The following is a 27,564-nucleotide window of genomic DNA, read 5'->3' as shown; positions in this document are numbered from 1 at the left end:
TTAGATAACCCAGACTGGACTTTCTTTATGAAGGAAATTTATTTGTAGATCAAGGGATCTATAAAGCAGGGTATGCAGTAGTCATTCTGAATGATACTATTCAGATCATGCCTTTCACCTTAGGCACAAGTGCTCCAAGAGCTGAGATAATTGCCCTCATGAGGGGACTTGAATTAAACAAAGGGAAAGAAGTTAACATTTACGCTTGTTCTAAGCATGCTTTCCTAGTCATCTATGCCCATGCCACCGTCTGGAAAGAGAGGGACTTCCTCACAGCTAATGGGTTTCCCATTTAATACTATCAGGAAATTAACAGACTGTTATCCTTGGTTTTCCAGCCATGGAAAGGAGCAGTAATACATTGTAAAAGCCACCAAAAAGGGATGGATAAAATAGCCAAGGGAAACAGGTTGGCAGACCAATCAGCTAAATTGACAGTGAGAAGGCTGCAGATTTCTGATCCACTTGAGTCCCTTCTGGTTTGGAAGGCTCCATAAGAGAAATAAAACCTCAATATACTCCTGTGTAAGTATAAAGAGTCATTGTATGTTTATTCCAGGATACATCTTTTATTCCTCAGGATGGTTACAGTCAGAGCACAGGAAGGTTCATTTGCCCGCTTCCAGCCAATGGAAAGTTCTTAAAATTCTTCACCAAGACTTTCAACGAGGTAGAAATAAAACCTACCAATTGGCCCAAAGATTGTTTTCAGGTAAAATTCTGCCAAAAATGGTCAAACAGGTCATTAATGCTTGTGAGACCTGCCTTAAAAATGATCCTCTCAATCAATGGCTTCTTCCCCTCAAACCCAAGGAGTGGGAGGCTACCCAGGGAAAGAATAGCAGAAGGATTTTACCCATAGGCCAAAAATAAGGGGCATCCAGTATGTTTTTGTATGTGTAGATACCTTCAATAATTGGGTAGAAGCATTTCTATGTCAAACAGAGAAAGCCTCTGAGGTGATGAAAGTACTAATTAATGAGATAATTATTCACTTTGGACTTTATAAGTACCTCAGATTAATAATGGCCCCTCATTCAAGGCAGCTGTCACCCAAGGGTCTCAAAGGCACTAGGCACACAATACCATCTTCACTGTGCTTGGAGTCCAAGCTTAGTTTGGCAGAATAAATTTTTAGTAGGAATTTCTTTTCTTTAAGAATACTGAAAGTAGGTCCCCTATATTTACTGGCTTGTAAAGTTTCTGCTGAGAAGTTCATTGTTAGCCCAATAAAGTTCCATTTGTTCATGATTTAACCTTTTTATACAGCAGCCTTTAAAATTGTTTCTTTACCACTGATCTTAGGTAGTGTGGTGACTATATCCCTTGGTGAGATCTATTTTGTATAATTTCTGCAAGCATTCTCTGGATTTCTTGTACCTTGATGTCTATGTCTCTAGCAAAATTCAGGAAATTTTCTTGAATTATTTCCTCAAATAAGCTTTTTGGTTGTTTACTTTTTCTCCTTCTCTCTCAATAATGCCAATAATGTGTAAGTTTAGTCACATTATATTTTCCCATATTTCTCAAAGACTTTGCTCATTTTATAATTACAAAAATATTTTTTTTTATTTGATGGGTTAAAGAGACTGGCCTTTGGGTTGGTTCCAAGTCTTTGCTATTGTGAACAGTGTCACAATAAACATATATGTGCATGTGTCTTTATAATAGAATGATTTTCCTTTGGGTATATACCCAGTAATGGGATTGCTGGGTCAAATGGTATTTCTATTTCTAGACAGGGTGATGGATGCAGCAAACCACCACCATGGCATGCATATACATATGTAACAAACTTGCACCATCTGCACATGTACCCCAGAACTTAAAATATAATAAATACATTTTTTTAAAAAAAAGAACAAACATCTTTTAAAAAAAATAGTGAGTAAGACTGGCCTTTAAGCTCTAAAATGCTTTCTTATGCTTGGACCAGTCTATTGATAAAGCTTTTAATTTTATTTTGAAATTCCTTGAGTTTTTTTTTTTTAGTTCTAGGATCTCTGATTTCTTTTAATAATGTTTATCTCTTCTTTTATTTCCTGGGTTGCTTTAGATAATTCTTAAATCTTTTTTTTTTTTTTGAAATGGAGTTTCACTCTTGTTACCTAGGCTGGATTGCAATGGTGCAATCTCGGCTCACCACAACCTCTGCCTCCTGGGTTCAAGTGATTATTCTGCCTCAGCTTCCTGAGTAGTTGGGATTACAGACATGTGCCACCACACCCAACTAATTTTGTATTTTCCTTTAGTAGAGACGGTGTTTCTCCATGTTGGTCAGGTTGGTCTCAAACTCCCAACCTCAGGTGATCTGTCCACCTCAGCCTTCCAAAGTTCTGGGATTACAGGCATGAGCCTCCATATCTAGGTAATTCTGTATGTTCATTTTGAATCATGTGGGGATCTCATTGAGCTTCCTTGCAGTACATGCTTTGAATGATCTGTCATTTCTATCTTTCTGTTTTGATTAGAAACTCTTACTGGAGAGCAAGTGAGATACTTTGGTGGTATCACTACACTGAGATTCTTCATAATGACAGAATTCTTACACTGGCTTCTTTGCATATAAAGATGCTGGTAGTTCTAATTTTTTAAATTGTTTATGCATCTAGGATTTTTTTCTTTTTTATTTCTGCCTTATAATATTGTGTTTTTTCTTTCCGTTTTCCCCTTCCCTATGGCATGGGGTTGTAGAAAATCTTTTTACTTTGCCCCTCTAGCCTTGTGTACTTCCTTCAGCACATTTTACATTGGTATGTGTAGCTTGACATACAAGCCAGTAAATATCACTGATAGGTAAGAGCTGGATGCTACCAGTGCAGCTGAGTACACACTTAATCTTTGTTTACTGGCAGAGAGTCTCCACTGACTCAGGAAATGGGCTGATCCTTGGAATGCACAGTGGTCTGAGCTACCTATTCAGTACCAAGGAAGCAGGCATTATGATGGGCATGGCTTAATTGGGCTGATCTACCTACCTGTTTCCTCATGGCAAGCACCAGTGCCAAGTTGGAGTCTACTGCGTGGCCATCAAGTGCCCAGTGACCTGCCTAGGTGTGAAGCTGGGAATTTTCCTAAATTTCAGATTCTCTGTATGGCAATGGGGGATAGCTTAAACTCCTGTTCCAGGAGAGTGGGTGCTCCAGATGTCTAGAGATATGCATATAAAGTGGAGAGGTCACCCCTGCACTACAATTTCTGCATGGTAAGGGTAGCATGACTCAGACTGCTCTACTAGGCAAATAGGAGCTCTGAATAACTGGAAGTTTGCCTTGGTGTTAAGAGAGGGCCTTTCTACATCAGGATCTCTGCACAGGAAGGGTGGGGCAAATCAGGCTCTGATTCAGGTGAGTAGGTGGTCTAAATGCCTAATGATCTGCCTGGAGGTGAAGCATATGGGGCCCCCCATACCATAATTAGTCCGGTTCTTAATAATCAAACTGACCATGGATGCAAATCTTGCTTCCCTTGAGAAACTGCATCTGTATCAGCTCCCCTCCCATCTTAGGCTTCAGACAGGGTAGATCACAATTTCAACACCTATTTCTGAAGTGCCTTCCACAGTTATGGCTGTGGAGATCCCTACTCCAATCCAGAGCAGGTGCTCTAATATCTCACAAGAGACTAAAATGTCTGAATGGCCACACTGCCAGGTAACCAAAGAATTGCACCCAGGGTTAATTTGTATGCACCCAGAGCAAAAATTGTGTCCTTACAATGGTCTCAGGTCAGGGAAAATGCCTGCAGCTTTTTCTATTGTCTTTCACTCAAAGTGTCTTCAAGCCCCTCCCCATGTTAACTCCAGGGCTTTGACTCCCTAGACTTTGGTTGCTCAGAACCCGAGTCAAAATTTGAGTCACAGAGGGAGGCTTTCTGCCTATCTCAATTACTGGGGCTTCACTCACATTTATCAGCTGGATGTAGTCAGTGGGGCTGTTTGCCAAAATTCTTCATGTCCTTCTGATTCTGGTGGAATTCCTTTTTTTCCTGAATTAAAGCTCAAAGAATTGATCTTAATCCACTATCTGACTATTTTCAAGTGGCTGACTTATGCTAAAATCTTTTAACCTGCCATCTTGGGAGGGTGCAAGGGTTGGGATAAGGGCGTTCACATTATTTTTATCCATTTTTCCATTGTTATACAATTAGGTTGTTTCCATATTACCTAAGAACAGGAACATGCAGATATCTTTAACATACTGATTTTATTTTCGTTAGACATTGGTATGGTTTGACTCCATTTTCATCCAAATCTCACATTGAATAGTAATGCCCAGTGTTGAGGGTGGAACTTGGTATGAGGTGACTGGATCATGGGTGTGGATATCTCCCTTGCTGTTCTTGTAAAAGTGAGTGAGTTCTCATGAGATTTGGTGGTTTAAATGTGTGTATCACTTCCCCCTTTACTTTCTTTCTCTCCTACTGACAGATGAAGACATGCATCTTTCCCTTCACCCTTCTGCAATAATTCTAAGTTTCCTGAAGCCTCCTGAGCCATGCTTCCTGTACAGCCTGCAGAACTGTGAGTCAGATAGGCATCTTTTCTTCATAACTTACCCAGTCTCAGGTAGTTCTTTATATCAGTATGAGAACAAACTAATACAGAAAATTGGTACCAGAGAAGAGAGAGATTACTATAAAAATACCTGAAAACCTGAAAGCAACTTTTGAACTGGGTAATAGACAGAGGTTGAAACAATTTGAAGGGATCAGAAGACGACAGAAAGATGAGGGAAAGTTTGGAATTTCCTAGAGATTTGTTAAATTGTTGTGGTCAAAATGCTGATAGTGCTGTGGACAATAAAGTCCAGGCTAAGGTGGTCTCAGATGGCAATGAGGGACTTATCAGCAACTGGAGTAAAGGTCAGTCTTGCTATGCCTTGGCAAAGAGACTGGTGGTATTATGCCCCTGCTCTAGGGATCTGTGGAACTTTGAATTTGAGAGAGATGACTTAGGATATCTGGTGGAACAAATTTATAACAGCAAAGCTTTCAAGTAATGGCCTGGCTGCTTCTAATAGTGTACACTCATATATGTTCACAAAGAGGTAGTCTGAAATTGAAACTTAATTTAAAAAAGAAGCAGAACATAAAAGTTTGGAAAATTTACAGCCTGACCATGAAGTAGAAAAGTTCGTTTGCTGGAGAAGAATTCAAGGCTGCAGAAATTTGCATAAGTAAAGAGGATACAAATATTAATAGACAAGACAATGGCAGAAATGCCTCTAGGCCATTTCAGAGATCTTTGTGGCAGCCCTTCTCATTATAGGAGGAACAAATGTGGTTTTATGAACCAGGTCCAGGGCCCTTCTGGGCTGTGCACCATCAGGACATGGTACCCTATGTCCCTGCCACTCCGTCTCCAGCTGTGGCACAATGGGGCCAAGATACAGCTCAGGTTATTGTTTCAGAGGATGCCAGCTTCAAGCCATGATGGCTTACATGTGGTGTTTGTCCTTTGGGTGCACAGAAGGCAAGATCTGATGTTTGGTAGCCTCCACCTAGATTTCAGATGTATGAAAGTGCCTGGATGTCCAGGCAAAAGTCTGTGGCAGAGGTTAAACCCTCATAGAAAACCTAAAAGACAGGGTAGAGATAAAGTGCGGGGTTGGAGCCCCCACAGAGAATCCCCACTGGTCACTGTCTAGTGGAACTGTGAGAAGAGAGGTTTGTCCTTCAGACCCCAGAGTTGTAGATTTACTAACAGCTTGGGCCATGCACCTGGAAAAGCCACAGGTACTCAATATCAGTTCTTCAAAGTAGCCACTGGGGACTGTACTTCGCAGAGCCACAGGGACTATATTCGCAGAGCCACAGGGGCTGAGATGTGGTAGGCCTTTGGAATCTACTTGCATTAGTGTGGCCTCGATGTGAGACATGGAGTCAAAGCAGATTATTTGGAGCTTTGAGATTAATGACTGACTTATTGGGTTTTTGACTTGCATGTAGCCTATAGTCCCTTTGTTTTGGCCAATTTCTCTCTTTTGCAATTTATCCCTATTTTAAAGACACACACACACATACACACATGCATTTATGACATACTGTTAAAATACTAATGTGCTACATTTACTTTCTTCCTTTTATGTCAGCCATTCATTCAAGTGTTGTGAATAAATGATGTAATTTCAAATACATATCATTAATTTTAGTTTATATTTTCTTTTTATAATAACCATATAATTATATAGCTATTCATTACTATAAATCTATTATTTATTCCCAAACATAAATTTTATCATCTCACTGCTATTTTCTTTCATTTGTCTTTTTCATTGTTGGTATCTTTAAATATAAGATAAAGAATTTCTTGGTAGATTGTTTTGAGTAATTTTTCAAGTGATTTATGGATTTTTTATTTTTTTCCTCCTTACATGTGTGATGTTTTGCCTCTTTTGCTTTTGCACAGGGGTAAGATTATACTTGGTTAAGATTTTTTAATTGAAGTAATTTTTCCTTAAAGCTCTATTATTTCAATAATTATTTGTATTATTTAGAATAAATATTAACCCTCTGCTCTAAAAATGTCTTTTGTTTTCCTCATGTATGTCTTAGTCACATAATTTTTTCTTAAAATACACTAATGATATTATTATATGTCTTGAAAGATGATACATTTTATAGATTTTACTTATTTATACAATATGTTAATGGAAATTTTTGTCTATCTCTTCTTTGATTATTATATATTTTACCATATGCTGTTCTCTAACTTTAGAATATTTACTTGTTCATATTGTTTAAGAATATTCATTCTGTTTTTATGACTTTAGCTGAGTTACCATTTTATTCTCAGCTAAAGAATATTATTATTCTAATATCATTTGAAGTGACAAGATGTTATATAATGATACATACATATAAGAAAAAATATATAAGCATTTGGCCACATAAAGAGTTGACAAAAAGCTTTGAACAATTCTTTAGAGTGGATAACAATGCAACTAGGCATTGTTATCAGGCAACATTGTCTCAGGCAACCTAGGAACTCATGTCACCCTTTATGAAACATGGGACCTCAGACATTTACTTAAGATTTCTGTACCTCTGTTTTTCAACTATAAATGGAAATTTTAGAACAACCTGCCAAATGGATAAAACTAGCCCAGGTTAATATTTGCAGAATAAATATAAAGATAAGCATGTAAGTTATTCCATTAAGAAAGACACCAATGTTTTAAATTAAAATATTGCTAGATTTTTTCATAATAAAGTTTCCAATCAAATTAAGTTTACCACACACTTATTTCTCTATGTTTAAAAATGCTAACAATCAAAGAAGGCAAACCTCCACCATATTTAAGAAAAATATTTTGTTAATTTATAATTTAATAATGTTTATAATAAAATATATTTCAAGGTATTATAAAATAATTACATAAGTCATAGAAAATAAAGTAGCAAACTTTGGTTTCTCCTTCATAATATTTTTTAGCAAACATTGAAAATATTTTGTTAGAATGTTTCTGTCCCTATTAGTTCACATTTCATACGTTTACACATATGCAAATATAAAAGCAAATGTAACCATGTTTTCTTAAAGATTCTCATAAGCTGTGCGTGTTTTTATTTTTTAGTGAGTGGAAGTTCTTCCCAGAGAAACATTTTTGTAGGCTTACATTGAGAAGACTAAAAACCTTGTTAAATCCTATACTTATATTACTGGTATTATGTCAAACATAATAGAAAATCTTACTGATGCCACACACAAGCATAATATAAATCAAAAGCCACAAATATTTCTGCTTTCCTTCTTTATGTTAAAATATTGTTTCCCCAAAAATGTTTTTATTAAAGTTTAATAAGAATTGTTCATCTCAATATCATGATTACTTTACTAAACAATTTACATTAATAAAAAGATGATATACAATAGCTGTAACTATCAAAAACTTGGAGTTTACAAAGTGCAAAAAAGTCATTGATACAGAGCAATAGAAATGTGAGTTTTTGTTCTTATAATGAACTAATCTAAACGCCATATCCTTAGCTGGATTCCTGCAGAATTTCTTTGGCACTCAAGTTTTCAAATGCAGTGATGTAGTTTTAAAATGAATGTCTATGGAAGCTGTTGAATGTCAAAAGGCCCGCAATTGAAATTGACAAAGATTGCTTTGAAAGGGTCAAGAGTCAAAATTTCATAATGTGCCTTAAAATAAAAGAGAATGACAGAAACTCATCCATCCAAATAGAAAATTACCACAAATAAAGGCCACTCAAGTCCAAAATGGACCTAAAATAATGATCCAAAAGTTAAAAAAAATTAGATTACCTTCCAGGAAGAAAACTTAAGATTATTAAGACAATGAATGTTTGGAAAGATTTTAAATGGTAAGATCTAGACTTTTCAAATTGCAAATTTCTAAGGGAAATCAAATGATGAACATAAGGGAAATATAGTTCAAGAGGCAGAAAGTGAGAAAAGGAATGCTCTTTGATAGCTTTGTAGTTAGTACTTTCCTTTAGTGGAAAAGTTCTGTCAGCGAATATGCTAGTGTAGGGCAAATTCTGTGTCTTTTTATTTTTTGTTTTTCTCTCTTTTGAAAAGGTTGATTTTTTTCTTTTATTTTCTCCTCTGGTAGTCTACTAATATTAGTACATAGAAAGTTTCTAGATTAAGTTGGAAATTTTATTTTAGAATCAGTTAAAAAATGGTCAGGGGAATAATCATCAGTTTAATGTATTAGATAAATTTACATTAAATGCCAAATTATATGATTTACGAGGAAGTCACATCATCAATATAAAATGGATAATACATTAAGTATAAAATGCATTAAGTGTATCTTTCAATTGTGCCTCTTAGCAGTACAGTCTTTCCTTCATTTTTCTATCACCATATTGTATTTATTTTACTATATGGTCACTATCTGAAATTAAAATTTAAGTAGAATAAAGCCCCATATTCTTTTTTGTTCATTAATAATTATCTAGTCTATGTTTTATTTAAATTACCCCATGTTGAAAACCTCCCTATTGGAGTTTGATCTGAATTTAAAGGATACCCAAACCACTACTTCTTGTTTTTTTTAACTTTATGTTCTGGGATACATGTGGAGAATGTGCAGGCTTTTTACATTGGTACACATGGTGGTTAGCTGTACCTGTCAACCTGTGATCCAGGTTTTAAACCCAGCATGCATTAGGTATTTGTCCTAATGCTCTCCCTCCCCTTGCCCTCCATCTCCTGATAGGCTCCCGTGTGTGTGTGTGTGTGTGTGTGTGTGTGTGTGTGTGTGTGTGTGTGTGTGATGTTCCCCTCCCTGTGTCCACGTGTTCTCATTGTTCTGTTCCTGTCATAACCACCGCTCGTAAGCTATTGCTCTACACAAGAATAAATTCATGGTGTTTGCTGATTGTACATTTCTGCAGAAAAATTATATATACAGCAAAAAAATTACAGAGCTCTTCAAATTGTAACCATTATCTTGGAAGTTATAGATGAAAACGTATATAATGGTTTTGCTGTTGCTCACACATAAACAACAAAAAAACGTATTAAATTGTAAACATGCATAGAAAAGTATTCTTTAAAGCTTACCTAATTTTTTTCCTGTTTATATTTTATATTTACCTATTCTAAGCATGGAAGTTATAATAATTTCACAATAGTTACCCTAATTTTATTCTCAGGCTTAAAGAAAAAAAGACTGATGTGGAGAAATTATTAAATATTCTCCTCCATTGGTTTCCCAGCTTTGAAAAGTTTCTAAAAATACTATTTATTTTCTAATGAAAATAATAAAGTTACACATACTAATTGAAGAGTCTTTAGAAACTACTAAAATGCAAAAGCAAATAATAATAGTAATAGTAATAATAATTTGAGAATACAGAAACAATAATTAATAACAGTGTTACATACTTTGTTCCTTTATAAGGAATTTAGATGTAGTGGAAATAATAGTGCATATGTAATTTTTTTATGCTAGTTTTGTTCATTTAAGATTCTTCCTATTCATTTCATTTTTTATCTTATTCCATATCAGAGGGGAATTATTTGTTATAAATTTTTAGTTATGATGCCACGAACTACAATAAATTCTCAGTTAAGTGGTTAACAACAATGGTTCTAAAATTAGAATTTGACAATTTGAATCTGAACTATATCTTTTATTAGCTATTTGTGTTGAGAACCTAATCTAACATTATTTATGGTTTATCTATTAAGATACGGAAAATAACATTATCTATAGAAAGTCAGTGTTTTGAGGATTAAAGTAATCCTTTTAAAACCCTTAGCATGCCGCAAATGCTTAATAAGTTTTAGCTATGTCTCTTTCTTTATCCTTTTTTCTCCTTTGTCAATTACTAACACTGCTACAATGATCACTTCTTTCAGGTTGACTACTATTCCTAAACCTAAAATTTTATTTTAATAAGCAGCAAGAGTCAAATTTGAGGATCAGACAGACTTGGATAAAATCTTTTATAGGCTTTTACTAACTATGTGTATTGGGAAAATAACCTAATCTCTCTGAATCCCAGACAGCTCATTTCTAAGCATGGGCATAATGATACAGCCACAAAGCTGTAATTTTTGATGTGTGTTAATATGGCTTACAAGACCCCTGGCACATATTTGGCACCAAATCAATATAAGTTTCTGTTTCCTCTCCCAAGTTTTACTAATTTAATTCAATTATTGTTGTCTAATTTTCTTCCAAACTTATATAATGATTAATATATACCATAATTTATGTTGACATTTTAATTCGGGAAAATAGAAATTTCTGAAGGTCCACATATTTATAATAGGAAGAGAAAAAAATAGGAAACACTGTGAGAAGTTTTCTGATGCTGCACAATTGTTTTTAATGATTCCATTTCTAAATATTTGTTCTAATATTCAGAAAAGGCAAATCTGCATTTATAAAGAATGTTTATGCCTAACTTAGTTTATTGTAGTTTTACTCTATATTTTCTAGAAATGCATTTATATGATAGCAGTGTTTAAGTTGCATAAGAATGACCTTTGTTCAAAGTTGCAATCAATACAGTATTTTTATTTCAAAAGACATTTCTAAAGTCATGTTAGTTAAACTTAAAAAGTACAACCCTTTCTCAGGGGACTAAATATATTTTCAACAAGAGTTATCAAAATTTTTTTTAAATATCACAATACTAAGCAAGATTACTTATTTTGGTTCTGTAACACTTAAAAACTGCTTTTGTATTGGAAGAGTGCACTTTTAAATGAGCATGTTTATAATTACACTGAAGGTGTTAGAAATTATGTAGGTAAAAGCAAAAATCTGGAGGCAAAGGTGGCAAGAAAAACTTTGAACACCTGTTCAAATAAAAGCTACTGGCTTTGTCTGAAAAGCAGTTTTTGCACAAGATCCATATAGAATTCTCCTTTCTGAAATGTTTTCTATTTGACAGCCACAAGACCAATGCAGTGATATTCAATGTGTAAGAAAAATTAATCTCACTAGTTCAAGACAAAATTAATTATTTTAAAAAGATGCATAATTTTAATGAAGCATTATCAACTATCATTTTGTTTCCACATCATTATAAATTTTCCATGTGCTTAAAGAGGTGTTTAGTTTTTTGACTACATTTCAAACATTTTGGAGGATATATATTTTTTACACTATATGCTCATTATTGTCTTCTGTATAGCAATTAATATATGTCATTACTAAAGTACAACTCTGACTAGTTCTTGCATTTCAGTACTTTAGATGTTAATATGGTTTTGCTCTGTGTCCCCACCCAAATCTCATCTAGAATTGTAATCCCCATGTGTTAAGGGAAGGATCTGGTGGGAGGTTATTGGATCATGGGTGTGGATCCTCCATACTGTTCTTATGATAGTGAGTGGGTTCTCACAAGATCTGATGATTTAAAAGTGTCTAGCTGTTCCATCCTTGCTGTCTGTCTCTTGCCACCATGTAAGATGTTCTTTGCTTCCCCTTCAACTTCTGCCACGATTGTACATTTTCTGAGGGATCCCCAGTCATGCAGAATTGTGAGTCTATTAAAACTCTTTTGTTTAAAAATTACCCAGTCTCAGGTAGTCTTCATACCATTGTGAAAATTGACTAATACAGATGTTGATTATATAAATATATTTTTTCCAATCTTGGCATGAGAAACATAGTACCCAATAAAGAACAAAAAAATATAGTGAAAAATTGTTTAGAACTGAAAAAAAGAAACATAAAGATGGAAAATAATGTAATTAAGGTCTAAGCTGATAAGATGAAACATTGATTTTTCTTTGTTATTTAATATGGTGCACATAATTATCAATAAATATTTGCTCATTTAAAATAAAAGTAACAAAAGTGCTTCTGCTTCAAATTTCAGTTATGTGTAGTAAGACTACTTTTATAATGAGATAAGGTGAGAAAATTTTGGGGGGTTAGAGAGGAATTCTGTTAATTTAACAAGAAAATTTATTTTCACAGAAAAGGGAAATCTCATTTATAAGAAAGCATATAATAACTTTATAACCTAAAACACACAGAAGAAGCTAATTAAAATCCTGTAAGAATTAAATACACTAAATAGCTGTATTTCTGAGAAAGTCTGATATTCAGCTTCCTAGAGCCCTTAATGTATAGATTTTCTCAGCCTCAGCATTATTAATATTTTGTACTGGACAATTTTTTGTTATAAAGGAGTGTTTAAAATATGTTTTTTCAGAGAAACAGAACCAACGGAATAGATGGGGCATCTTCCCCCTCTTTACCGCGTGAACCCCAGTCCCATCAATGGTCTACTGCCTCCCTGAGGGCTGCCAGACATAGCAGTTGACACTTCATGTATGTACACCCATGAACGGGGTAAGGACAGCAGCTAGGGAGCCAAAGGCACTCAGGGGTACAGAAGCAAACACAAGATGCCTCATGTGGGAGAGAAAATGTTCATCACCTGGCCCCCGGGTATTCAGGTCGAATGTAGCCGGCCGCACACCCATCCCCTGGATGACTTGCACCATATCAGCATATGACTGCATTTACTCACGGTTTCAGGGATTTCACAGGCGTCGTTCCGCACGCTCTGTATGGCTGCCCGTAGCCACTCAATCAGTGTGTGGTCACCTCATGGCAACTGCCTGCTCACCTGCAACTGCTGACGAGGGAGGAGTGCGTCATAATAGAGGTCAGCTTTTCTACCTCAGAGGTGGAACAGAAGATGCTCTCTGCTCCCCTTGTCTCACAAACGAAGCACCCACGTGGGCAGAGGTTCCCCTGGATGCTGGCCTCACTGCTGCCTAATTCATACAACTCAGCTGGGGTACAGACAGTGTACGAAGTGCTGCGTTCTGGTGGGGGATCCCTGAGCCTGTCCTTGGGGCCCCAGTGACCATTCATAATCTACTTTCTGATGGACCACTAGGCGAACCCTCAATGGGGGTTCTTCCACCTGAGTATCAGATCGAGTGGGGGTCTCTGGCCTTGACAATGGACCCAGGCCTGCACTCACAGCAGCCTCTCATTCTTTTTCCAGTCTCTGAAGCCGGGCCTTTAGGAGCCCCACCTGTGCTTGGAGGTCCCCATTCCTGGCAGGTTCTAACTCTTTTTCTGAGCTGTGTAGCCCAGCCCCCAGGTCCCTACCTGTGACTAGGGGCCCTTACCTGCATCCCTCATGGATTGGATGTGTACTTCTTACAGTGAAGTCACAAATGCCCATCCAACTCTTCTGGCAAAACCTTGCTCCTTCTTGCTACTCTGCGCTTCCAGCTGCTTCAGTGCCTTCTCAATGCTTGCCGGAAACCCATCTACTAGCAACCAGGTTTCCACCAGAGCCCATCTGAGCAGCACAGCTGTCACCAGATACCACAACCCACGTTGCAGCCACATGGCTGACCCAGAATCAGCAGGAACCAAAGGCTCATTCACCTCGGAATCCTGGTTGTGATACCAATTGTCACTGAGGCCTGAGGGGAGTCAGTGGGTGAGTAGTGGGTAGCTGGAAAAACCACTCAAGGAATCATAGGCAGTTTTGAAATGGCTTTACTCCCTCTCTCTGGGTGCAAGTAAGCCATATGTATTGCATTACCAGTGTAATATACCTTTTAGAGACAATAGTGGCTCCTAGCCAAGCACGAGCTCATGTGGGTGATCACCTAATGCATCTCAGGTGTGGTGCCATTACATAATGTGCAGGGTTGTGCACCTGTACTCCAAACCACCTGAGTCATGCTGAGCTGGAAGATTGCTTCAGCCTACTTCTGATTAAAGTGCAACCACTTCTCTTAAAACTTTGTATTTGTAATATTATATTATTTTATTTTATTTTTCGAGACAGAGTATTGCTCTGTCTCCCAGGCTGGAGTGCAATGGCAGGATCTAGGCTCACTGCAAGCTCCACCTCCCAGGTTCAAGCAATTCTCCTGCCTCAGTCTCCCACGTAACTGGGATTACAAGTGTACACCACCATGCCTATTTATTTATTTATTTTTGTATTTTAGTAGAGACGTGGTTTTATCATGTCACCTGGGCTAGTCTGGAACTCCTGAACTCAGGCAATTCACCAGCCTCAGCCTCCTAAAGCGCTAGGATTACAGGCGTGAGCCACCACACCCAGCCTATTTTCTTTTTTTAAGGTTCCTCAAATGATACAAATTGTAGTTCTCAGAATCTGTTTCTGCTTCTCTCTTCTACAAATTCAAATTTGGATGTTGAGAGTAAGTAATTGCCAAGAGTTTTTAGAAAACATGTCTGAATGACAGCTTCTAACTCTTTCTGAGCTGTGTAGCCCAGCTCCCAGGTCCCCTACCTTCGCCTAGGGGCCTTTACCTGCAACCCTCAGGAAATGGATATGTACTTCTTGTAGTGCAGTCAAAAATGCCTAGCCAATGTATATTTGAGAGTTGTCAGCATGTAGAGGAAGTTTAACACCATAAGCCTGTATGATATCATCAAGTGGGCAATGATGGATAGAAAAAAATTCCAGTGACTGACCCCTGAGGAACATCAAAAAGTTAGATACCCTGGAAAATTTGGTGTTAAAGTTACTGCAACAAGATGAGAAAGAACCAGTAAAGGACACTGGAAAGAAAAAGCCAAGTAGGAGAATCAAGAAGTGTAATAATTTAGATTCTAAATGAAAATATACATTTCTAAGAGGCAGTTATCAGCTATGTCACATGCTGGCTAATATAAAAATCACTGATGAGGATTAAAAAAAACAACAGAAAACATATGTCACATTTACTTAATTCCAAGCGGTGTTCTAAGCATCTCGGATCTTTAAAAATTCATTTAATCCTCACAACACTTGCATGAGGTGAGTATTGGTGTATATCTTATTTTGCAAATGAGAACTCTAAAACCCTTAAAGATTAAGAGACATGCTCAAGATCACACAGCTCTTAAGTAGAAGGGTCAGGATTTGCACAGACTGTAAGTCAATATGCATAACTATTTTTTTATATGACTATTTCTTTGTCAGTGTTTGAGAACAAGTAGAAACCTTTTTTTATGTTCTTTTCATGAGCTTTGTCAATGACTATTTTAGGTTTGAATGTGTTCATTGTCTGTGGGATTCTGTTTATTTGGTATTACTGTGGGTAATTTATTTATCTTATAAATTAATAACTTACATGATTTCATTAACAGACTCCAACATATGTTAAATTTTTTAATCCAAGACTAGAAATCATTATTCCTCCCACTTCACCCTGTCTTCCATTGTAATCATATGTCTAAATTTGAGGTTTAATTGTCAAACACTCACATACCGCTAAAATGTGAAGGACAGTAACTGAGCTGTTAGTGAAAGTCTAGACACACCTGTTTCTAATTGGGAGATGGCAGTGGCTGCAAACTCCCTTCTCTGCATATCTGGACAGAGGCTCTTGAGACCATGTAGTGTATTTATCCTCTGAGTTACTACAGAACCAGTCAGTAGGAATGGTCTTCAGCCTTCAAGAGATTCTCCCAGCAGGGTATCACACCCTCCAGCAGAGTCCAAGCCATAAATGATATTTCCTGGCAAATTCTTTGTGTGAAGAATCAAACCCTGAGAAACCCTGCAGGAGAGAATTTCCATTGATTTCAGCTGTGCCTAATTCACCATAAAAGTTTAGAGAAGGTAGTAAATTGGTTATTGTTGATGTTTTGAGATATTCTCTTACTGTAGAAAACCAAAAAAAAAAAAAAAAAAAAGAAGTGGAAGAGAGGAGTAGATTTTTCTTTGGAAAATCTCTGTCATGTATGCCACTTCAGATACCTATGTAAACAAAGATGAGCATGAATGGTTGGGAAAATTTACGTTTTGCTGTGGGTCTCGGTTTAGTATAACAAAACCAATCACATTCCGCTTATAAAAACAGGTATAGAAAGACTGAGAATAAGACACCCTAAAATTACGCAGTGGAAACTCTGTGATGTGATGTGACAAGAGTGTCACTAATACCTGTGGTGCAATCTGTATTTATAAACAGAGTTTGCTACTTGTCACAAATCCAGAAAACAAATACATTTGTTATACTGTGATGCCCTTAGAATTGCATTTGATCATCTATGTTGGTCTTCTCTGAACAATTTCAACTGAAATAAAAGCAATACAGTGATATTTGAACTAAAAATCCCACTGGATTGATAAAACATAGTGCCAAAAACCTGTTTCATTGAAATATTGGAAAGATTCCCAGTGGGGTTGGAGGTTTGTGGAAATCCTACCTTTAACAAAATGAGGGAGAAATCACCCATTTACTAGAAACAATAAATCAGAGGATTAATTCTCACTTAAATAAAATAATGTATAGAACATATTAAAAATTTGAAAAACCCATTCTGTACATTGTGCCACTGGCCCACCCAGTGGAGAGGCCCTTTTGAAGAACTAACACCCCTGGCCAAAGCCCTGAGTGAGCTTTCAGCTGACAAACAGTACCAACTTACTAGCCACGTGAATGGTACAACTGCTAGTGCCCCATGGTATAGAGATGAAATTTTATTTATGTTATCCAGTTGCTTTTCATTAATTTACCTGATATTATTTTAAATCTATTCTTTAGAACAGAGCTGCCAAAATAAATATAATGCAAGCCACATATATAATTTTACATTTTCTAGTAGCCACATACAAATAACGAAAACAGGGGAAATCAGTTTGACAGAGAAATTTGATTACCGCAATATATCAGACATATTATAATTTCAATGTGCAGTAAAAATAATACTAAACCCTTTTTAAGCAAATGAATCTGAAAAGTTTACAAGGTATAGTGAAGAATATTTGCTTGCTACAGGTTTGCTGTTTATGTTTGAAGGTTTGTTTTGTAATCAGTTTTGCTGAATACAGAGGTACTCATAATTTAAAGAATTTGTAATGAGTCCTTTTCTGTAGTTGATCATACTTTGTATTTCTTTAAATAGCTTTTAATATACATAGCCATTCTAACAAATTAATGTTTTATTTTCTTAAAGAAATATATGATTAGTTTTATTTTGAAATACCCTCTACTCAGGCCAGTTCCTACCTTATATTCATGAATGCCGTTTCTTGATTCATAGTGTTGAATATGGGAGTAGTGAAACATTACAAATTATAAAACTGATCCTGAAAAGAGAACAGTTAGTAAGAGTGGATGTAAAATAATTATTTTGTTTGCTTGTCTTTGTTGGGTTAAAGATGGAGATATTTAAGCAAGAATGAATATTATAAGATAAAAGCTGTATATAGAGACAGAAAGGGACTACTTTAGTAGGAGTCAGGCCTATCCACTTTTGAAGGGCTCTGTTCCTCACCAGTTGTGTGACTTTGAACTTGCTAATTAAACACATGTAGCCCCCAGTACCTTTATATGTGTAACTGGGTAACTAATATTTACTTACTATGAGACTAATTAGACAAAATAGGAATATACATATTCCTATTTATTTTATATTTACACATACAGTATGTGTGTATATATATATTATATATGCATAATACATAGATACAAAGAGAGAGAAAAAAATGTCTGCTTCATAAATATTCAATGTATGGTAGCTATTTTTCTCCTCTTCCTCCCACTTATCCTCCCTCCTTGTTAAATGATATAGAATAATGTTATAAAGAAAATAAATGCTCTAATATACATACATTTTATAAGTTTATCATATTTTGAATGCAGATAATGACGATTTAGACTTCGTTAACCATTTTTATTTTCATATTATTCCATTACATATTTATAAAGTTTTAACTTAGTCGAATAATCTATATTCAATAGTCAGTCATTGAATGCCTAGGTCAATTAGAGTCTACAGAACTAGTAATAATTATCGAAACAATTGTTCCCAAAATAAGACCAACATTTAGGAATGCCTTTTCAAAAGGTGATTATTGGATTGTTAGTATTTAGTTGACTTTAAAATTTATATCATTATCATGTGTTAATTTTTACTATAAATATCTGTGTTTTGTTTAACTATAGAGAAGCATTTAATTATATTAAAAGCTTTTCTGTAATTAATGGTTATCCACAAAATTTCTTTATGGTATGATACCCTGTCTCACTACATTATTTCAAGATACAATCAATTTTTCCAATTCACAGTACTTGTGTTCTATAAAGTGGCCACAAATGCTGAATTAGTGAATAGTGAATCGTTGCTCCTAGGGGAAATGAAAGGTTAGGTTTCTGTAAGCCTATGGTCACAACATTTCAAGTAAACAGTCAGTACATAATGTACGTGCTTTTGTTTAAAGATACCTAATTTCACTTGTATTATTGATTCATTAACATTTAACTCATGATTAACAGCACTGTAACTCATGCCTAAATGAAGCTTAGCTAACAGAGGCTTCATTTTTTTCACAAAGCATTTTGGCCTTCTATGCTTAGGAATGGGAGACTTATTTCAGCACTGTACTTGAACACCATTTTAAACAGCAAAACCACAACAAAAAGCAAACAGAGGGAAGGAAGGCAGGGAGGGAGGGACGGAGGAAAAAATGAAAAATGTGAAAATGTGGTACTAAGTAAAGAAAAGAAGGCTACTTTACAATGTGAGATCTGAAACAAGAAGGCGAAGAGTCACTTTGTTCAACTTCAATTGAAAACATGTCAGGCAGTTCAAAAATTCTGCTTTTCCTCTGAAATCTGTGAATGACCACAAAACTGTCATTGCTGATTTTGGGATTGTAAATAATTTTTAGCAAGTAGAAGCATTTGCAAATATGAAATCTGTGAGTAAAGAGGAGGGGCTATATTACAATAAAATTTTCTCTCTAATGGATAAGTCTTTAAAAATTCACTGGAACTTGATTCTATTTTCCAAGTCTTTATATAATAAAACTATACATTGCACGTCTTAGAAAGAATGTGAGTCACAAGTGCAAAGAGAAATTATTATCTTTCATTTTGGCATTCACTGTGAGAATAGGTGCAAATTTGCATAATAAAAAATACAGACCTATTTTCAGGTACCTAAAAGACACCTAGTTTAGAAAATTTGTTCTTTGCAATAAAAAACGTTTTCCTTGTACCACAATGTCCTGAAATTCTGAACAACTGCAACAAAGTTTTTCTTTTTCAATTTTCCTGTTTCAGAAATACATGTTACTACCCTAAAAGTTTATGTACATCTCAAAATAAATATAATTAGATGTATCTTTGCATTTTGACTAAACCATTATCAAGTTTCAAGTTCATTCCATAGAACAATGATGCATTGGATATCACATTTTGTAGCCCTTTCAGTCATAGACTGAAATAAAACAAATGTTGCTGAACTCAAAAATAAAGTTAAGACAGAAGGTTCTCTGACTATGTGATAAGGGGATACCTCCCAAGAGAGAAAATTAACTTGATGAACACTTTTTTCTCCTGTTCATTTAAACTTTTCTTTTGTGGTCTAAGACGGGCCTCTCAATCACCATGCAATTCATTCATGACTTTCATTCCATTTTTTTCTCTTTCTAAAGTCATCTGAAATGGATAAATTGATCAAGCAGATTGATTTTGACATTTTCTAAATCGAGTGAAAGATGACAGAAAGTGCCTGGAGAATTTCTGAAGAGCACTTGCACTTTCATAAAAAAAATATTCTTTGAAATATTAATTCAAACTTGAATATTCCAACATTAAGATAGATTTTGAGGTTATGGCTCATTATTTCTTTCACACTATAAAGTTTAGCGAAAGTACTTCCCTAACAGTAATGACATTTTAAAATTAATGGCTGTACTGTATCTTCAAAAGAAAAAATACACATTTCAACAAAAAATATAAAACAAAAATGTGATTTTCAATGAAATAGGGAGGAAAATGATGACTATGTTGCTAAACGTGCAAAGTTTAGATGAGATCCCATGATGTGCTAGCTAATTTTTAACAATTTGTTCTACACACATACACAGAAAATCTCTTAATTTGTAGTATTTGTTAATTTTCATTGTGTAAGTACTCCCAGCAATACTAATTTTAATATAGAAATATGTTAGTAAATGAAGCACAGAGATGGGAAGAGACAGGAACACTCAGCTTTCACAAGCTGGTAAAATCTAACTCCAGCACACTATTGGTTATATCTCTAAACAATTTTTTATGAGTATAAATTCTTTGCAAACCAATAATAAAAGTATATTCTTAGGTAATATGGTTTATTTTGTATTATATATAGTTCTTGTGGGGAAAAAAGGCCAGTTTTTTTAAAACCTAATTGAACTTCTCAATTTTTATTTATTCTGAATATTTTATTCAATATTGAAATATTTTAATTATATTTAACATGTCTTTAAAGATTCAAGCCATAATTTATAAATATCTACTTTGTACATAATTAGTATTTATAAGCAAATATTTGTGTCAGCCCACTCTCACTGAGGACATCTGAAATCCTAGCTGCAAGATAGCCCACGACTGCCCCCTGCCCCTCCATAGACATTAAATAAACAGGGAGATTTTCCCAGAGAGTAGACAGAGACAGAGCTCCAGCTTGCGTGGGGCCCAGGGAGGTTGTGCGTGGGGCAGCTGCAGTGGAACGTGATCATAGGTGCTCATATCCCAAGGCTCTCCATCCAACCCCATTTGACTTCTAGGCCAAGAGAGAGCAGAGCTGTCTTACCCACAGGACTGAAGTCTGTCTTTTCTGCAGGGCCTTTTTGCCCAATACCTTCCCCTGAAAGGTCCTATCTGGTTGTTCCTGCAAGAGCAGGTGCACAGCACAGCCTCTGCTTCCCACTCTGCTCGCTTTGATGGCAGCCCTGCCTGAGTGCTTTCCTGATAGCCTGGAAACATTTTGAATACCCCAGCACAGCCAGTGCCTGACCCCAAGGGCTGGAAGACAGAGCTCTAGGCCCAATCCCAAAGCCCCAGGGCTGCAGTGCATAGCTTGGGAATGCCAAAATATCTGTAGCCAGCATTCGAGTTTTGGAGGAGCCTTCACTCTCAGAACAGTGTGACGGGTGAGAACCCTTGGGTTCCTCCACTGACATGGGAGTAGGTTATGCCTTACTTTGTAGGGCTGGTTTAGGAAGGGTGTAGCCAGTCTGCCAGCCACAGCCTCTGCCTGAGAAAGCCCTGAAGCCCGAAACACCTAGGAAAGGAAATGCAGGCAGAGTGCGAATGATGGGAGTAGGCTCCCTAAAACCTGAGAGCAAACTTGGCAAGGAGGTTACCTCTCTTCCCCCACTCACCCCGCCAGAATGGAGCACTGCTGTGAATTTACTGAAATACAAAATATTTGGCTAAGTAAAAGCCTATCTGCCAGCCATTACACTTAAGTGCCTTCTCCATTACTATTAAGCAGTGAAAATCACAACACCAAAAATATTCTGCCAGTATACAGAAACTCAGGGTAAGAATCTAGCCACAAATAAAGATCACATACAGAGCTGTGGCCCTCTGAGAGTACACAGAAATGAAGCTAATTGACCATACTCAACTTACACCACAGCTAAAACCTTAAAGTAGATACAGAATATAAATACAAAAAAAAAAAAAAATTGCATCCAAATGACAGAAAAACCAAAAGTACAAAGGAACACCAGAAAGAGTCAGTATAAAAACTCTGGCAATCCAAAAACTCTAGTGTCTTCTTACCTCTGAATAAGCATACTGGCTCCCCAGCAATGATTCTTGAAATAATAGACATAGAATTTAGTCAGAATGGATGGCAAGGAAGCTCATGAGATTCTGGAGAAAATTGTAACCCAATCCAAGAGATCCAGAAATCCAATACATTAATCCAAGAGTTAAATGGCAAAATAGTATATATTGATATCAATAAATGATTAAATAAGTAAATAAGATAATAAACAAAGAGTGCTAAACTTTATGTGTAGGTATCACTTTTCTAGTACATGGAGCTTAATCTCTGTCTCCTTTATGGTTGGATTGAGTTTAATCATTTGCTACAAAGGATAGAATATGAAATGGAAAATTCTGTAACTTTATAATAGAGGAAACTGACATACACTATCTTATGTATGCAATGAAGGGTGACAGCCTCAGTGATATCATATGGATATAATTTATTCCGAAATATAATACGATAATAATAGCATTTCACCTATGTGGTATTCTTTCCAAAACCCCGAAGTACAATCTATATTTAAGAAAACTATTTAAAAATCTCAAATTAAGGAATATTCTATATAATATCGGGCCAGTACTCTTCAAATTGTTAAGGTGATGAGAAACAAAGGAAATTTAAGAAATAGACATAGAAGAGGAAAATAAGGTGTCATGACAACTCAGTGACACCTGGAATTTTGAATTGGATGCCCAGAAAGAAAACGGACTTTAGTGGGAGTACAAATAGTGCCTGGAAATTGGCTGATAACAATGTACAGATGGTGATGTCATAATTTGACAAATGTATCAGATAATGTGAGATGATAATAGCTGGAAAAACTAAAACCGGATAAGGAGTACATGAGAATACTTTATGTTATCTTTGAAAACTTTCCATACATCTAAAATTATTCTGAAATAAAATGTTTTCTATTTAAAGGTGATATTTGAGTAAAAGAAGGGAGTGGCCCTTGGGATTATTGAAGTGGGGGTGTGGGTGGGTGGAAGTATTTCAGCTAAAGAAAACAAACAAAGCCTGCAAGAGAAGAGATGCTGTTTCTCAAAGGGCATAAGTCTTGGTGTGTTTGCCTGTGTATGCACACACATGCACATTATGTTTGTAGAAATTTCTGTGTATGTTTGCAAGACTGTGGATGTGTGTTTTCTTTTCAGTTTGTCAGATGCTATTTTTATATGCCTTTCTCTTAACTACAAATACATGTATGACTTCATATCTTGAGAGAAGGCTTGTTCTTTAGTGGAATCAAGGACAATGAAAAAGAGAATATGGTATATCACATATAACATAAAAACGTTTTACTGGACTTTCTAAAGTGTCCCAAATCTGTCTTTAATTCATTAACATTTTTAAAGAATTTTTTTGTTTATGATTCCTTTTCCAAACTTAATATGAATCTTTATACTTTCAAGTTGTTATAATTTGCTTTATTTTTATTTTCTGTGTATAATTATTCACATACTGATCATTTTCTAACTATGAAAAACATCTTAATCTCTTGCATTAAAAAATTGACAATTGTGATATATTTCAGTGATTTTAGTAATTTCTTAGGCACCTAATGTCTCCTGGTCATCTCAAACTCCAGTTTAATCTTTCTGCTGTGTTTTCTACTAGGTTCTTGAACAGTTACATTACATTAATAATTACATGCATTGATTAATTGCATTAATCTTGGACACAGAACCTTCTCAAAACCTAATTTTACCAATTCAAACATAAATTCAATTGTAGCTCCATATGGAATATTTTTAATGTTTTGGGTCTCCAATAAGATTCTAGTAATGTGACTCCAGCAAGGGTCACATTTCTATAAAGACACTATGTAAAAAGCATTTCTGTTGTCAGCTCCAGTAGGAATGTTTCTCTGTAGTACAAAACACAGCAACCAATCCCCCACAATTTTGTTTGTTCCTTTCTCACTCTTCATGGCCATTGTTTTTTAACGTCCATATTTCCTCCCTTCTTCATAGATTGTACTAGACTTCCATTTTATTTCTCTCTAGCTCCCGCTTCTGGGACCATGTATGCGTATTGAACACACATCTAGTTGCTCAGCAGAATAAGAGGCCATTTCTTTACTATGATCCATCCTTCTTAGGGATGTGTGTGTACGCACACCTGTGTGATTCACTGGAATATAATCAATTTAATATTTCAACCATCTGCTCAGCCTCCAGTGTTTATAGACATTAGATTTTTGGTTTGTTGTGTGCTTTTTATTAAGTTTTATGCACCAAATACAGTCCTAGGCACTTAAATTCTATTAAATTATTGTATTATATTAATTGTCTTAATAATACAGTTTTTTAGGTTGTCTGGAAAACACCATATAAATGAGGAAATTAAGGGGTGGGTATTTAGCTTATTTTTCTTATAAGGGGCAAAGCCTAAGCTTTTAAACTGAAGCCATATACCATGTTTTTCTCAAAATGTGATAGTTACAGTGAATCATATACATCTACTACGATCACTGCAGGGCACACTGGGTTCTACTCAACACTTTGATTACATTTGCATGAAATTTAAGTCGTTTTATAACAATTTAGTTTGCATATCAAAGTGATGACCTTCATTGAACTTATAATACAGTTTTTATTTTTTTTCCCCAGAGAATTAACATTGGCCATTTTTCTACAAGGTCATTGATTGCTAAGTTTAATACACTTATCCATTTTTAATCAACTCTTCTTCCTCTGGAAATAATATCAATATTTAGAAGATCTCTTTTTTTGTCATATTATAGAGTGGCTACTCAAACAACATGTTAATTGCGCACATGCTGAGAGAATTGAAAATGTATTACAACATCTTTAATAATGTCTCATTATTTTTGTCATTAAAAATGCAAGAGGAATAGACTTTTAACTAAGATACAAAAATTTGCTCAACATATTTCTTAACAAAATGTAAAGATTTCTATAAAAATGATTTAAATTTTGTTGCATTTCATTTTTATTACCAGAAAGTAGGTGTGTAAAACTTGTAAAATTTTATAAGATTTGGAAAAAACCTTATAAATATTATTTTTTAAATAAAGCTTTGTTAATTTTTTTTTTTTTTGCCCTGGATACAAATGAGATACTTTTCTCTTCCTGATCTGTGCATATATTTTCTATTCTTATAATTGCATTTGTTTGAAAGTTTATAGAGTAATATTTCATTTGCCATTCTATATGATACATTTTTCTCTTGGGAAAGATACATACACATAGATATAAATAAATGCATATATTAGATGTGCTAAATTTATAGGTTTACACACGTATTTAAATCTAAGCATTGGAATTAAGATTGGAAAAGATAAACGAAATTTGATGCTAGATACATTTTTTTTTAATTTTTTTAAAATTTATTTTCTTTTTATTGCATTTTAGGTTTTGGGGTACATGTGCAGAGCATGCAATACAGTTGCATAGGTACACACATGGCAGTGTGTTTTGTTTGCTTTCTCCCCTTCACCCACATTTGGTATTTCTCCCCAGGCAATCCCTCCCCACCTCCCCCTCCCACTGGCCCTCCCCTTTCCCCCCTATAGACCCCAGTGCTTAGTACTCCCCTCTCTGTGTCCATGTGTTCTCATTTTTCATCACCCGCCTAGGAGTGAGAATATGCGGTGTTTCATTTTCTATTCTTGTGTCAGTTTGCTGAGAATAATGTTCTCCAGATTCATCCATGTCCCTACAAACGACACGAACTCATCATTTCTGATTGCTGCATAATATTCCATGTTGTATATGTGCCACATTTTCCCAATCCAGTCTATCATCGATGGGCATTTGGGTTGATTCCAGGTCTTTGCTATTGTAAACAGTGTTGCAATGAACATTCGTGTGCAGGTGTCCTTGTAGTAGAAGGATTTATAGTCCTTTGGATACATACCCAGTAATGGGATTGCTAGGTCAAGTGGAATTTCTATTTCTAAGGCCTTGAGGAATCGCCACACCGTCTTCCACAATGGTTGGACTAATTTACACTCCCACCAACAGTGTAAAAGTGTTCCTTTTTTTCCACATCCTCTCCAGCATCTGTTGTCTCCAGATTTTTTAATGATCGCCATTCTAACTGGTGTGAGATGGTATCTCAATGTGGTTTTGATTTGCATCTCTCTGATGACCAGTGACGATGAGCATTTTTTCATATGATTGTTGGCCTCATATATGTCTTCTTTTGTAACGTGTCTGTTCATATCCTTTGCCCACTTTTGAATGGGCTTGTTTGTTTTTTTCCTGTAAATCTGTTTGAGTTCTTTGTAAATTCTGGATATCAGCCCTTTGTCAGATGGGTAAACTGCAAAAATTTTTTCCCATTCTGTTGGTTGCCAATTCACTCTAGAGACTGTTTCTTTTGCCGTGCAGAAGCTGTGGAGTTTCATTAGGTCCCATTTGTCTATTTTGGCTTTTGTTGCCAATGCTTTTGGTGTTTTGTTCATGAAGTCCTTGCCTACTCCTATGTCCTGGATGGTTTTGCCTAGATTTCCTTCTAGGGTTTTTATGGTGCCGGGTCTTATGTTTAAGTCTTTAATCCATCTGGAGTTAATTTTGGTGTAAGGTGTCAGGAAGGGGTCCAGTTTCTGCTTTCTACACTTGGCTAGCCAGTTTTCCCAGCACCATTTGTTGAACAGGGAATCCTTTCCCCATTGCTTGTTTTTGTCAGGTTTATCAAAGATTGTATGGTTGTAGCTATGTTGTGTTGCCTCTGATGCCTTTATTAAAACCATTATTTCTCTTTTTGGGTTTAATTTTAAGAATGTATAATACATAAATCCTAGAGCATAACCTAATGACAACAGTTTATCAAATTTTACCATTATTACAAAAAGCTACTTTAAGGAGCAAATTAGTCCTAACGTATTCATATGAAATCATATAATTGGTAGGGTCCCTGTTGTATCTTTACAGAAACAGCTGCTGTTGATCTGAGGGACATGGTTCAACAACAAAACATAGTAAAAGAAGACTTAGTTGAATACATTAATACTCTAAGAGTTTTCTGTAATTCTCGAGGATTCTAATTGGAAGCCATCCAATTTGCTCCCTCTTTTTCCATCAGCATTTTATCAACTTTTTAGACAAGCGAGAAATTTGTCTAGAAGGTTTATCCCATGTTATTTACCTCTATCTGAAAGAACAAAATAACATCTTAAAAGTAAATTTTAAATATTTTTTATATGCATAAAAGAATTTAGTGACACAGTTCATGTTGGACATGAAGGTTATCTTATAAATACAGATATTAAAGGTAATTAAATGTTAAATATTATCAAAATTATCAGTAGATAAAATATAATTTGTTAGCGAAAAATTGAATTAATTTATGCAGTTTAGTTTGTTTTAGATTGTGGGAATCTCAAACACAAATGGCTGCTAGGCAGATGATATACAAGATTGAAAAGGACTAAATGGAGATTTAGGCAGACTGGAGACCCAAAGCTCATCTAAAGGGAATAGTTACTACCAAGGTCTAATTAGTTGTAACTGTGAGAGAATTTAGGGTAGGTGCTGCCAAATAGTTCAGTTTTTCAAGATAAGTCAATACTTCCTGTGAGAGTTCAGGTTTCACTGAGCCTGTGAAT

At 35.5% G+C, this 27,564-nt stretch overlaps 2 long non-coding RNA genes across 3 annotated transcripts in view; one reads left to right on the top strand and one right to left on the bottom strand.

Moving 5' to 3' along the window:
• Window positions 1-13,049, bottom strand: part of LOC144577779 (uncharacterized) — a 174,588-nt gene extending 161,539 nt beyond the window's left edge. For both annotated transcript variants that reach the window (XR_013522363.1, XR_013522364.1), the window contains exon 1: window positions 12,979-13,049. This is a non-coding gene — a long non-coding RNA (uncharacterized LOC144577779). The remainder of the gene's footprint in view (window positions 1-12,978) is intronic.
• A 78-nt stretch (window positions 13,050-13,127) lies between these two features.
• Window positions 13,128-27,564, top strand: part of LOC118144279 (uncharacterized) — a 67,179-nt gene continuing 52,742 nt past the window's right edge. Inside the window, exon 1 of the long non-coding RNA XR_004728919.3 lies at window positions 13,128-13,911. This is a non-coding gene — a long non-coding RNA (uncharacterized LOC118144279). The remainder of the gene's footprint in view (window positions 13,912-27,564) is intronic.

This window comes from Callithrix jacchus, chromosome 9 (genome assembly GCF_049354715.1).
Source record: "Callithrix jacchus isolate 240 chromosome 9, calJac240_pri, whole genome shotgun sequence".
NCBI classification, from domain to species: Eukaryota; Metazoa; Chordata; class Mammalia; order Primates; family Cebidae; genus Callithrix; species Callithrix jacchus.
The sequence above is the reverse complement of the archived record's forward strand: the minus strand, read 5'-3'. Positions and strand labels throughout refer to the sequence as shown.